This window comes from Pseudonaja textilis, chromosome 3, assembly GCF_049901715.1.
Source record: "Pseudonaja textilis isolate UNSWEBS1 chromosome 3, rPseTex1.2, whole genome shotgun sequence".
Taxonomy (NCBI): domain Eukaryota; kingdom Metazoa; phylum Chordata; class Lepidosauria; order Squamata; family Elapidae; genus Pseudonaja; species Pseudonaja textilis.
In genome coordinates, this window is record NC_141992.1 from 2445603 (window position 1) to 2458144 (window position 12542).

The 12542-nt window shown below is 49.3% G+C and overlaps 1 protein-coding gene across 2 annotated transcripts in view; it reads left to right on the plus strand.

Moving 5' to 3' along the window:
- NOL4L (nucleolar protein 4 like) overlaps positions 1-12542 on the plus strand; it is a 134094-nt gene that overhangs the window by 68194 nt on the left and 53358 nt on the right. Inside the window, exon 1 of one of the 2 annotated variants that reach the window (XM_087931946.1) lies at positions 9657-10045. The exons of the other annotated variant lie outside the window; for it this stretch is intronic. The gene's annotated coding sequence lies outside the window, so the exon portion shown is untranslated. Of the gene's footprint in view, positions 1-9656; positions 10046-12542 lie in introns of those variants that run through there. 2 annotated transcript variants of the gene reach the window in all.

Consider the following 12542-nt stretch of genomic DNA (forward strand, 5'->3'; position numbering starts at 1 on the left):
ACCCCACTGCTTCCTTCCCTCCGTGTAGACTTAATGAGACCTGTGCACAATCTGTATATTGAAGAAACAAAACAGCCACTGCACAAACGCGTGGCACAACATAGGAGAACAAATGCGTTAGGATGAGATTGGGCCGACCATTTGCATTTAGAAGACAACGGCCACTCTTTGGAAGACAGCAAAGTCCACATTTGGGACAGAGAGGACCGCTGGTTTGGAAGAGGGGTCCAAGAGGCCATCTATGACCAAACTGAACAGCCCCTTTCTCGACAGGGGGGAGGGATACAGCATTACCTTTCTCCAATCTACGACAGTCCTTTCAGCAGTTCCAAGAAGGCTCCACACCCATTTGCATCACTCAGGTGACCCTGAGGACACAGACCTCCAGGTGGCCTCAACGATCCTCTAAAAGGATGCAAATAACCAGCTGTCTTCAAGGTGTATAAATCCTTCCCCACCGTCTGGTCAGAGCTGAAGAAGCTTCTTGGATGGGAAGCGAAATGTCTTCAAAAAAACCCCCCAGAAAATCCAGTTGCCTCCTGAAAAAAAAAGCACCTTTGGCTCAATGGGGGAAGCTGGATTTGCTTAACGGCCAAATGGTTCACTTAATAACTGCTGGGATTTTACCTAGCCACTTCAGGAAAAAAAAAGAAAAAGAAAGCTTAGCCACCCAAAAATTCCTGTCTCGATTGTGGTCGTAAGTCGAAACCTACCTGTATAAGAAGAAGAGGAAATAGATCAATTTTGGCCAGTTGCAACATGCACTAGAAGCCAATTGCTTTAATTTGGGTAATCTCCGGGATGATGTCACAACGCACACAGCTTTGCTACCAAATGGGCCGGTGCTTAGTCCTCTCCTGCGGGCAGACTGACTTGCAATACGGAAAATTATTCCCATTTATGGCCTGTTCCTCCGGAGGATAGCAAATTTGAGAAGAATTGTAGCTGGCTCACTTTTATTTGGCAGGTTGGGTGGGATTTCCCCCCCCCTCCCAATTTTCAAGATCTGATCAAGATAGGTTAATGGATTTAAAAAAAATAATAATAAGCTTGATGATTGTAAACAGGAATATGCAGTATATGACATGCTGCACTTCTGGGTTTAAAATAGGAATAGGAATAGAACAGAACAGAATAGAATAGATAATAGGAATAGAATAGAATAGAATAGAATAGAATAGAATAGAATAGATGATAGGAATAGAATAGGAATAGAACAAAATTAAGAATGAAAGAATAGAATAGAATGGAATGGAATAGTAATAACAACAGAACAGAAAATAGAATAGGATTCTTTTTTTAATTGACCAAGGAATTTGTCTTTGGTGCAAATATTCTCATTATACATAAAAGAAAAGCTATATTTGTCAAGAGCCAAGAATCATCAGGTACAACGCGTAATGATAGTCATAAGGTACAATAAGCAATCAAATCATAGTAGGAAACAGTCAATATAGGTCGTAAGGATACAAGCAGCAAAGTTACAGCCATATAGTCGCAAGTGAGACGGGATGAGTGATAAGGAGTGATGAGAAGATGAATAGTAATAGTAGTGCAGACTTTGTAAATAGTTGGACAGTGTTGAGGGAATGAGTTGTTTAGCAGAGTGATGGCGTTTGGGAAAAGAAATAACTCGGGACTATCTGGATTACTTGATGATTTCTGGATTTTGGGCTATTGTATTTGAATGACTAAAATCAATCGGGTGGTTGTTTAAAACTGTTTAAAATGGCTCCACTTTTAGAAGAACTGAAAATGGAACTTAAAAAGTACAAAGAAGATGCACAAGAAGGGAGAGGTTCTTTTGGCTTCGTAGTTCAGTTTTTAGAAATGGAGATTTGGAACTATGAGAGACAACAAGAAATGCCTGCAGAACAAGAAGATTGCGACAAAGAAGAAGCCATCTTTAATGAACAAGTAATCTTAGGTGGGGGGGGAGGAAAGGGGGGAAAGAGAATGGAAAGTTTAAGATTGGGAAAAACAACTCCCCCCCAAAATAGAGTGAAAAATAAGTATAAAATCAGAAAGCAACAGAAGGGGGAAATGCAGAAGAGAGAATTAGAAGTAGAGAGACAAGGGGGTAAAAAGGGGAGAAGATGGGAGGGAAGAAAGAAAGGAAAAGAAGTTATAAAGGACAGAAACAAAATATAGAGAAACGGCCTATTTAGAGATAATGGCTGAAAATTTAATGGAAAAAGAGATTCTGCAAAAGTACAAAAGATAGTATTGTTATATTAGAAATAGAAATAACTTTAGAAAATATGAAACAATGTAAGAGTAAAATGTTTGATAAAATAGCTATTGTAATCACTTGAGACTTTCAAGGGGAGGTTGGACTGCCATTTGTCAGGGATGGTGGTATAGGGTTTCCTGCTTGGGCAGAGGGGTTGGACTAGATGACCTACAACGTCCCTTCCAACTCTGATTATCTGAAGCTTGTTTTTCTATTTTTATTTTTGTGTGTGTGCTGGACTTACTATTTTTGGGAGTGTACGAATAGCAAAACAAAAACAGATTTCTAGCACACGCTTAAACTCTCCATTTGGGTTTTTTTTTATTTTAAAAAAGGATTGTGTTTGCATGTTGTAATGTTCATTGTCCCCGCTGTGCCACTGTACAATTATTCTTGCGGAGTTGCTGAGTTTATTTTATTTTATCCACCGGTTTATTTATTTCAAGTACAAACACCAGGCGAAGGCAAAGAAACACGAAAAATTGACTTTGATAAACCTGATGCGTAAAATGATTAAAAACAGGAGAGCGGTTCGGGACGCTTAGTGACTGGTTCCTATTTATGACGGTCGTTGTGTCCCCTGGGGGGGGTCACGTGATCCCCTTTTGCAGCCGTCTGATGAGCAAAGTCAACGCGGAAGGCTAGATTCCCTTAACAACTGGGCGGCCAACTGAAGAACTGCAGTGATTTGTTTAACAACGGTGGCAAGAAAAGGTTGAAAAAGGGGACCCAAATTCACTTAAAAACTGTCTTGCTTAGCAACAGAAAGATTGGGCTCAAGTTGTGGTTGTAAGTCGAGGACTAACTGTGGTTTCTCTTGATTTGCCTAGTTAGGGAGGAAAAATGTTAGATAAACCAATAGTGATCAGTGAATGGATGTCAGAAGGGACATAATTGTGCATGAAGTCACGTTATTTATAGATTTCTAGAACTGGTGTTGGGTCAAGGAGTTACTGCCATCTTCATTAGGGAAGAGAAGATAGATAGATAGATAGATAGATAGATAGATAGATAGAAAGATAGATAGATAGATAGATAGGATTGATTGATTGATCCTCTCTGCCATCATCTCCCATGCTGGACTACTGGTAATAGAGGGACCTGTTCCGACCAAGGCTTCCTGAGACCACAATTAAGCACACGCTTAGCCCAAACAACTCTCTCTTTATTTCAACGCTGGGAATTATGTGCATTCCCAGCCTGTAAGGAGTCCCAAATAGTGCCTTGAGATAAGCACCCACCTTTCTCTCCTTTGAATGGCTGCCAACAACTAAAGTGCCAAATGAACTGTAAAAACACAACCAAAGTACAAAGTCCATGCAGAGCTTCAAGGTTGAATCCGAACAGAGCAAACGACCTTGCTTCCTGCAAAGGTTTCTCCACCTTTGCCTGACTTTTATCCCTTATGGGAGGGGCCAATCACCTCTCAGCCTTACTCCCAAGTCGCCCTTTTTGTCTTAGCTGTCCTTGCCTTCTGGCAGCTCTGTGCACGCGCGCCCTGGGAACAGGCTCCCTCTGTTCCTCTGCCTCGCTGCTGCCAGATTCTGGAGGCTCCGGAGTCAGCACCCCACTCCCAGATGGTGCTGGCCCACTGGACCCAGGACCCCTGTCCAAGTCCTTCCCAGACTCCAGGACTGGTCCCCGTTCTTCCCCACTGTCCAGCTTCTTCGGCTGCCAGTGAACCACAACAGGATGCAAAGCGCAGTTAATAATTCCATCTGAGAATGAGTCAGAAGAAATGTGAGGTCTTCTTGAGGTTTGTAGAGTTGGCAAAGGCCTGGACTGAGAGCCTTGATTTAGATCGGATTAATTAACCTGGTTTGATGGAGGTTTGAGTTGGATGAGGTCTCCCTTAATTTCTCTCCAGTACAATCGATGGTCATGACAACAGGGGAGTTCTGGAGTAGGAAGTAAAGGCCTTCTTTGGATTCCTTGGTGCTCTCTGAGCTTGGCTGTTTTCTTGCAGACGTTTCATGACCCAACTAGGGAATGTCATCAATGCTTGAAGGGAGTAGAATTTGCAGAGAGGAAAAGGAGGAGGAGGAGGACAGAATTGAGATATTTCTCAACCTTGGCCAATTGATCCTTGGTCTCTGACCTTGGATATTTTCTTGCAGATGTTTCATGACCCAACTAGGTAATGTTATCAGTGCTAGAAATGTATGGGGTTTGTGGAGGAGGAGGAGGAAGAGGACTGTGGGGTCCTTGGTGCTCTCTGAACTTGGCTGTTTTCTTGCAAACATTTCATGACTCAGCTAGGTAACATCATCAGGGCTGGATGGGAGGAGGAGGAGGAGGAGGAGGAGCTGTGTGATCCTTGGTACTCTGAGCTTGGCAGTTTTCTTGCAGACGTTTCATGACCCAACTAGGCAATATCATCAGTGTTTGAAGGGAGGGGGGTTTGCAGAGTGGAGGTGGAGGAGGAGAAGGAGGAGGAGGAGGACTGTGGGGTCCTTGGTGCTCTCTGAACTTGGCTGTTTTCTTGCAGACATTTCATTACCCAACTAGGTAACATCATCAGTGCTCGAAGGGAGTGAGGTGAGGAGGAGGAAGATGAAAGGGAGGAGGAGGAAAGGGAAGGGGAGGAGGAAGAGGAGGAAGAGGAGGAGGAGGAGGACTGTCTGGTCCTTGGTGCTCTCTGAACTTGGCTGTTTACTTGCAGACGTTTCATAACCCAACTAGGTAACATCATCAGTGCTAGAAGGGAGTGAGGTGAGGAGGAGGAAGATGAAAGGGAGGAGGAGGAAAGGGAAGGGGAGGAGGAAGAGGAGGAGGACTGTCTGGTCCTTGGTGCTCTCTGAACTTGGCTGTTTTCTTGCAGACGTTTCATAACCCAACTAGGTAACATCCTCAGTGCTCCAACGGCTAGACAGAGGATGGAGGCCATAAAAAGAATTAAAAATAAATAAATAAATAAACCTAGCCTTGATGATGTTATCTAATCAACAACCGATGGATCAAAGAAGGAAACAAACTTTTGGTTTATTTAGTTTATTTAGGCTCGGGGGTTTGGGCGGACTTCAGCCTTGCTACCGCTAGGAAATAGGAGTCAGCTCCAGACCATCTGGCTCTGCACAGCTTCCGCGGCCTTTTCTCACACCTGTTACTTGATCTTTTTAAGCAGCCGAACCTGAGACTCACCTGCATTCAGAGCAGGTGTGCCGTCCTATTAAGTGTCAGCCCCCTTGCCAGGGGCTCTAAATTATTCCTCTGCTAAGCCAGAAGGCCGTATTTGAGAGGCTGCTGTTCCCAAACGAGGAATACCCCTATTTGAACAATTTAAATTTATGTTCACCTTTCCGGCTTGGACGGCTGGCATCGGGACACTCAGCTAGCTTTCGGTCCTCCTGTTAGATTAAAAAAAGGGTTTGATGTAAGTATAGGGGGTCCTTGATTTACAGCCATTCGTTTAGCGACGGGAGTGACTACAGCAGCAGAACAGGGGACTTAGCATCGGTCCTCCCACGTTATGACCCTTGCAGCGTTTCCATGGTCACGCGATCAAAAGTGGGTGTTTATTAATGGCTGACATGTGTGTGTGTGTGTGTGTGTGTGTGTGTATATGTGGAGAAGCTGGATTGCTTCATGACCAAGCGATTCACTTAACAACTTGCAGTGAGTTGCTTCGGGGCCAACAATTGTAAAATCGGGGACGATTGACTTAACCTATCGCTTTGCAAAGCTGGCTGGGGAATTCTGGGAGTTGAAGTCCACCCAGCTACACTTGGCTGAGAAGCACCGCTTTTCGGGGTCTACAAAGCAATTTGTCGCTTTTGTAATTAAATAATTTCAAGATTAAAAACGTGCTAAAGATCCGTTGCCCCTTTTTGTTTAACCCAGCCAAGGGGGGCCGGTATAATTGCCCCCTGGGCTTCTGCCACTGGGCAAAGGAAGATGGATTTTGGAGTCCTTGGCTTGGAGTCTTGGTGCCCCCTCCCCCCTCTGGTCTGGAGGACTACAAGTAGTCCTTGACTTACGACAGTTTAGTGACCGCTCACAAAATTTCAACGGGGCCGAGAAAAGTGGCTTATGTCCGCTTTTCACACTCACGCCCGTTGCACCATCGCCACGGCGATGCTTGGCAGCTGACCCATATTTATGACGGTTGCTGTGTCCCAGGGTAATGTGATCCCACTTTGCAACCTTCTGACCAGCAGTGGGGAAACCAGGCTCACTTAACGACCGTGTGACTAACTTAAGATTAACAACGGTGAGAAGAAAGGCCGTAGAATGGGGGCAAAACTCAACCCACATCTCACTTAGCAACAGAAATTTGGGGGCTCCGTTGTGCTCGTAGCTCGAGGACTGAAGGCATGAAGTACGAAGGCACTTTTCCACCACCTCCTGTGACTTTATAAACCGCCAACGGATAAAAAGTTCTATGCAGAGCGGTGCGTTTGGTCTTGTGTTTGAAAAGGTGGGCAGGTGAGCCGCTCACCTGTCCTGGCTTGGGGCGAAGGCTGTGCCAAGGCAGCTGTGGGCACATTTGGGGCAGGTGGGCAGATCAATCCAGGCTGGTGGGGGGGGGGGTCCCAGTGGATTAAATCAAGGCTGGCGGGGAGTGGGGGTCCTGGTTACTTTGGAGGCTGAACCCTTGCCTGACAAACCCTCCCCAGGTCGGAAGAGGACAATCCCAGGCACCCCTTATCCTTGCCACCCCTGGGCAGATTTGAGGGGGCGGGGGGTCCCAGCACGTGTTGGAAGACCCTAACCCGCCTTAAGGGTGGCAGAGGGTGCCCTCCTTCCTCTCTTAAAAGGGAGGGGGAAGGGGCGGGTCTTCTTCCTGATGCCCCCTCCCCACCCTCCCTCCCTCCCTCCCTGGCTCCCCAAGTCCGGGAAGCTCCTTCTCCCCCCTCTCCCCTTTCTCTCCTCCTCCCTCCCCTCCCTCGGAGCTCACGGAGGGGAGGGAGGAGGAGGAGGCTGCCCCCTCCCTCCCCTGCTCCCTCCTCGGTCCGCTCCGGCTCGCGCTGCTCGGCTCCCCGGCTGCCTGGCTGGGTGGGAGGGAGGAAGGAAGGAAGGAGGCGCTCCGCAGCGGCAGCCCCCCTCCCCGTCCTCCCTCCTCCTCCTCCGCGGGCAGCAGCTGGCTGTCAGCCCCCTCCTCCTCCGCTCTCCACCGGGACACCCCCCCCGTCTCCCGGCACCCCGCACCGCAGCGGCCCCGCAGCAGGTAGGCAAGGGAAGGGTCTCTCCTCCGGGGAGGGCTTTTGTCTTTTTTTTGGGGGGAGAAGAGGAGGAGGAGGAGGAGGAGGAGGGGGCGAGCGAAGGGGCCGGCTTGGCTTGGCCAGGCGGGGCGGGGGGCGCCGCCGCTGGGGAGGGGAGGGGCCGTTCTCAGGCTCGCTCCCACCCACCTGGCCAACCGGCCACCCTCCGGGGCTCCGAATGCACGTGGGGCGCGCAACGGTAAGCCCCGGTGACAGCCGGCCCGAGGAAGAGGAGGAGGAAGAGGAGGAGGAGGAGGAGCGGCAGCGGCCGGAGGAGGAGGAGGAGGCTCGGCATCGCCCGCCGCCGGGGTACAATGGGGGAGAGCCGGGCGGCGGGGAAGGGTGGGGGGATGAGTGGGTGGGGAGGTGGGGGAGGGCGGCCCGGGGCTGGGGTCTCCCCCGGCTGGAGGGGGTTGTTGGGTTGGGGGGTGGGTGAGATGCCCAAGCTGGCCGGTTGGAAAGTCCCTCGCGCGTTGGGATTCCAGGCTCCACCGACCTTCCTCCTCCTCCTCCCCCTCCTCCTCTTCCTCTTCCTCCGGCTGGGCCGGACCTCATTAGCGCCTCTTAACGAGCTGGATGGCTGGCAAAGGTTAAGGTTGGCGCGTCCTTCGCCCTCCTCCTCCTCCTCCTCCCGCCCCCCACCCCACCACTAGCAGCTTCAGCCTCTTCTTCTCCTTCTTTTTTCTTACCACCACCAACCCCCCCCCCCTTTTCCAGGAAGAGCACAAAAGCTGGGAGAGACAGAGAGAGAGAGAGAAATTCAAGAGAGAGAAACCCAGAGAGAGAAAGGCAGAAAAGAGAGAGAGGAGAGAGAGAAACAGAAAGAGCGAGAGAGAGAGAGAGAGAGAGAGAGAGAGAGAGAGAGAGAGAGAGAGAGAGAGAGAGAGAGAGAGAGAGAGAAACCAAGAGAGAGAAAGACAGAAAGAGAAAGAGAAACAGAGAGAGAAAGATATAGAGGGAGAAAGGGAAGGGAAAGAAAGAGGAAGAAACCAAGAGAGAGAAAGGCAGAAAAGAGAGGGAGGGAGAGAGAGAGAGAGAGAGAAACCAAGAGAGAGAAAGACAGAAAGAGAAACAGAGGGAGAAAGATATAGAGGGAAAAAGAGAGGGAGAAAGAGAAAGAAAGAGGAAGAAAACAGGAGAGAGAAAGGCAGAAAAGAGAGAGAGGGAGAGAGAAACCAAGAGAGAGAGAGAGAGAAAAAGAGAGAGAGAGAGAGAGAAACCAAGAGAGAGAAAGACAGAAAGAGAAACAGAGAGAAAGATATAGAGGGAGAAAGAGAGAGGGAGAAAGAGAAAGAAAGAGGAAGAAACCAGGAGGGAGAAAGGCAGAAAAGAGAGAGAGGGAGAGAGAGAGAAAAACCAAGAGAGAGAAATTAAGAGAGAGAAAGACAGAAAGAGAAAGAGAGAGAGAAAGATATAGAGGAGAGAAGAGGAAGAGAGAGAAAGAAACCAGAAAGAGAAAGAGAGAGAGAGAGAATCAGAGCTAGAAAAGAGACAGAAAGAAACAGATAGAGAGAGAGCAGCACAGAAAGAAGGAGAGAGAAGGAGAGAAAGGGAGAGAAAGAAACAGAGAGAAGGAGAAAGAGAAAGAAAAAAAAAGAAACCAAGAGAGGGAGAGACTGAGCTAGAGAGAAAGGAACAGAGGAAGAGAGAAGCAGTGAGCGGCACAGAAAGAGAGGGAGAGAAGGAGAGAAAAGGGAGAGAGAGAGAGAGAGAGACAGCAAGAGAAGTGAGGGGGTGGGAGGGGCGGCGGGGGGGGTGGCAGATCAATGGGGAGCTCCAGCCCCATCAATTCTCCCGGAGGGGGGAGGGGCTGCCTCTCCCTCTTGCCTATTGATTTCCTTCTCCCAGCCTCTGCCTCCCACCTGGGGCGGAGGGAGGGAGCCTGGGAGCTGCTGGGGAGGGGAGAGGGAGGGGGAGAGCGGGGGAGGTTTATCTTCCCAGGCAGGCAGGACTGCAGCTCCTCCAGCTTTTGGGGTGGGGTGGGGTGGCGGGGCAAGGCTGGAAATAGATTGCTCCGGGAGGAGGTCAAAGGAGGCTTATGGGTCAATCCCAGCTTTAGGCATGCGACTCTTGGCCAAGACTTGATTAAGATGGGGTGGCGGGTAGGAGGGCTCGGTGTAAGGGGGCAGGACAGAGGGGAAGGTAAGAAGCACCGAGGAGGAAGAGGAGGAGGAGGAAGAGGAGGAAGGCACCATCTCCGGTTCCTCCCCCCTCCCGGAAAGTTTTCCCCAAACTCCAAAGCGGCGTTTCTGACGTCTCCTCCTTGTGTCTCCTTCTCCGGGTCGGGGGGCCGTGGCTTCCTTCCCTTCGCCTGTTCCAGCCAGATGTTTACTTCCTGCAGCCCGTTCGTTTTTCTCCCCCTGCGGGGCGGGCAAACAATGGAATTGGCGTCAGAGGTTCATCGAGCCTCGCCAGTGTCACTTCCTTGAAGAGCTCCTGCAACCGACCGACGCCGACGCCGGGCTGGTGGCAGGTCACAGGTTGATCCCAGGAGGCACAGAAGAGGCAGAGGCAGACGCAGAGAGAGAGGGTGAGGGGGGAAAAGCAGGCAGAGGGACCCTCGGTGGGCTTGGCCTGGCCTGCCCTGCCCTGGCTGTCAGGATAGGGCTGGGTAAGTGTTGATTCATCTGGGAGAAAAAGCCCCCCCAAAAATAAAAAAATAAAATGGGGTGGGTTTTTCTGCAGCCGGGCTCTCTCGCTCACCGTCACGGTTGCGGAGTCGTCGTGAAGACCGGGGCAGGGCTGGGTCACCCCACCATGAACTCAGAAGCTGAGTTGGCTGGCCCTGGGCCACACACCTGAGACCGAGGTGTGGCCGGGTTGTGGGGAATGGGCGTGGGGGGTGTTCAAACGGCGCCCTGAAACAAATAAACCCACGTTCTGCCCAACGTGGCTTGTTTTGTTTGGCGAGTGAGAAAAAGGGCCCCGCTTTGAAAAGCGTCTCTCTTTTGGGTTTTGCGGACTCCGGCTCACGAGGTTACAGGTGTTGGGTTGAGCCTGCCGTGCGACGTGTGTTTAACCCGGGTAGCTTAACTCTGGATTGTAGGGTTTGTTGCTGGATTTTATGGGGGTTCTGTAGCCATCCCGTCTCCACACACACACACACAGTTCCACGGGGGGAGCTTCGCAATGGTGGTTGGTCCGGGGGTTTCTCCGCCGCCGCTCATCTTCACAACGGTCCTGCGAGGTGGGTTTATAATATTCCTGCTGGGGTGTTCACAAGGACAACCCCCCCCCCCCAGAAAATGTAGGCTAGGGGAACAGTCCACAAGGGCGGGAGGGAGGTGAAACCTTGCCCCACGTTATTCTCCCTGACGGCAATGAATTTAGATCTCCAAAAATAAGCCCTTGATCCTTCTTCCCAAGGCCAGGAAGTCTGCTCCTCAAGAGATTTTTTTTTTCACAAGACAAGATCCCTTCCTTTATTGAGACACCAAAACAGGATTTAAGGACACGGTGAATTTTGCCGTTGGGCGTTTTTGGCACGGTTGGAAAAGTATTTTTTTGGAGGTTGCCGGGAGGAAATGGCTGTTAGTTCTCAGCCGTACTCAGCCTGGAAACGGGTCCAAAAAAATATGTCTTTTTTTACTGCTTTGTTTCTCCTTCCTGCTATTTAAAAGCATCCATTTCCTGGGGGGTCAAGGGACACGAGAGAGAAAGACGAGAGAAAGGAATCCATCTTTCTTGGATTTAATGGACTTTGGACCACTCTTGCCAGCTCCTCCTCCCCGACTTGGGAAGGTCTGAATCAACGCTCTCACTGACTTTGGGAAGAGCCTCTTAAAAGCTTACCTGGAAGCGAAAGTCGATGGCTGGCATGAATTCGGCGTCCCTTTTCCAAACGTGTCCCTCTTTTTTAAAAAAAAACAAAAAAAACAGGCCCAGAGACAGCCGATTCAGAAAACTCTGCTTTTCTGGAGCGGTTTGGCCCAGAGCGGTGACCTACGGAACACACCGTCCGGTTCGAATAACTGCCTCTTTTTAGATCCTGGGAAGAACAAGGATTAAAAGTGACAGACCACTGGAGACACATCAAGGATGTTCACCTGGGTTGTTTGAGCCTTTTTTCTCTTTCTCTCCCTGACCTCGGGTCACTGTTTCTTCAAAGGACTGATCAGACAGGTATATCTCGGCGTTGGTTACAAAGCGGGGCTTGGCCATCAGCGGAGAGTTGTTAAGGTTGTTATTATTATTATTGTTTATGATTATTGGTTAATCTTTAGTGAGATTCACAGCCTTTGGGTCTGGTTGGTAGCTCAACAGCTCGAGTCCTAACCAAGGACCTAGGAACTGTTCAGGTAACGTCGGAGCTTATCAGCTGTTCCAAGTAGGGTGGTATTTTTGTAGAATCGGGGTCTTCAAGTCTGGTAAATTCAGGATTTCCAAATAGCGAGGCAGCCCTTCAGGTCTGGCTCCTAGGGCTCCAATCACGATTGGGATAACACACGATTTCTTTTTACAAAGTCGCTCAACTTCAATTTGTAAGTCCCGATACCCTGTGATTTAATCTTGCTGCGTGTCTCCAATTCGTGCCTCACCAGGTATTGCAATGTCAATGAACCGACCCTTTTTCTCTTCAACTACTGTTATGTCAGGTGTGTTGTGGGCCAAGTGCCTGTCCGTCTGAATTCTGAAGTCCCACAAGATCTTGACTTTTTCATTCTCCAGAACCTTCTCAACCTGATGTTCTAAGTAGTCCCTACTATATATAATAACCCCCCATGTGGCACCCCATGGGTTGTTGTTGTTGTTGTTGTTGTTGTTGTTGTTATTATTATTATTATTATTATTATTATTGTTATTATTATTATTATTCCCTTTCCTGTTTTGAGATGAAATAATAGCCCCTTGGGAAATAGGTTTTATTGAACTGATTTGGACTGGAGGCTTTGAACGGTCGCGTACAGAAGAAAACAAGCTGGATTGCAGACTTTGAATTGTGGAGTGTTCTCTGAGCTTGGCTGTTTTCTTGCAGACGTTTCATGACCCAGCTAGGGAACCTCATCAGTGCTAGAAGGGAGAGGGGTTTGTGGAGGAGAGCAGGAGGAGGAGGAGGAGGAAGTGGAGGGGGGAGGGGGGAAGGGGAGGAGGAGGAGGAGGAGGATAAC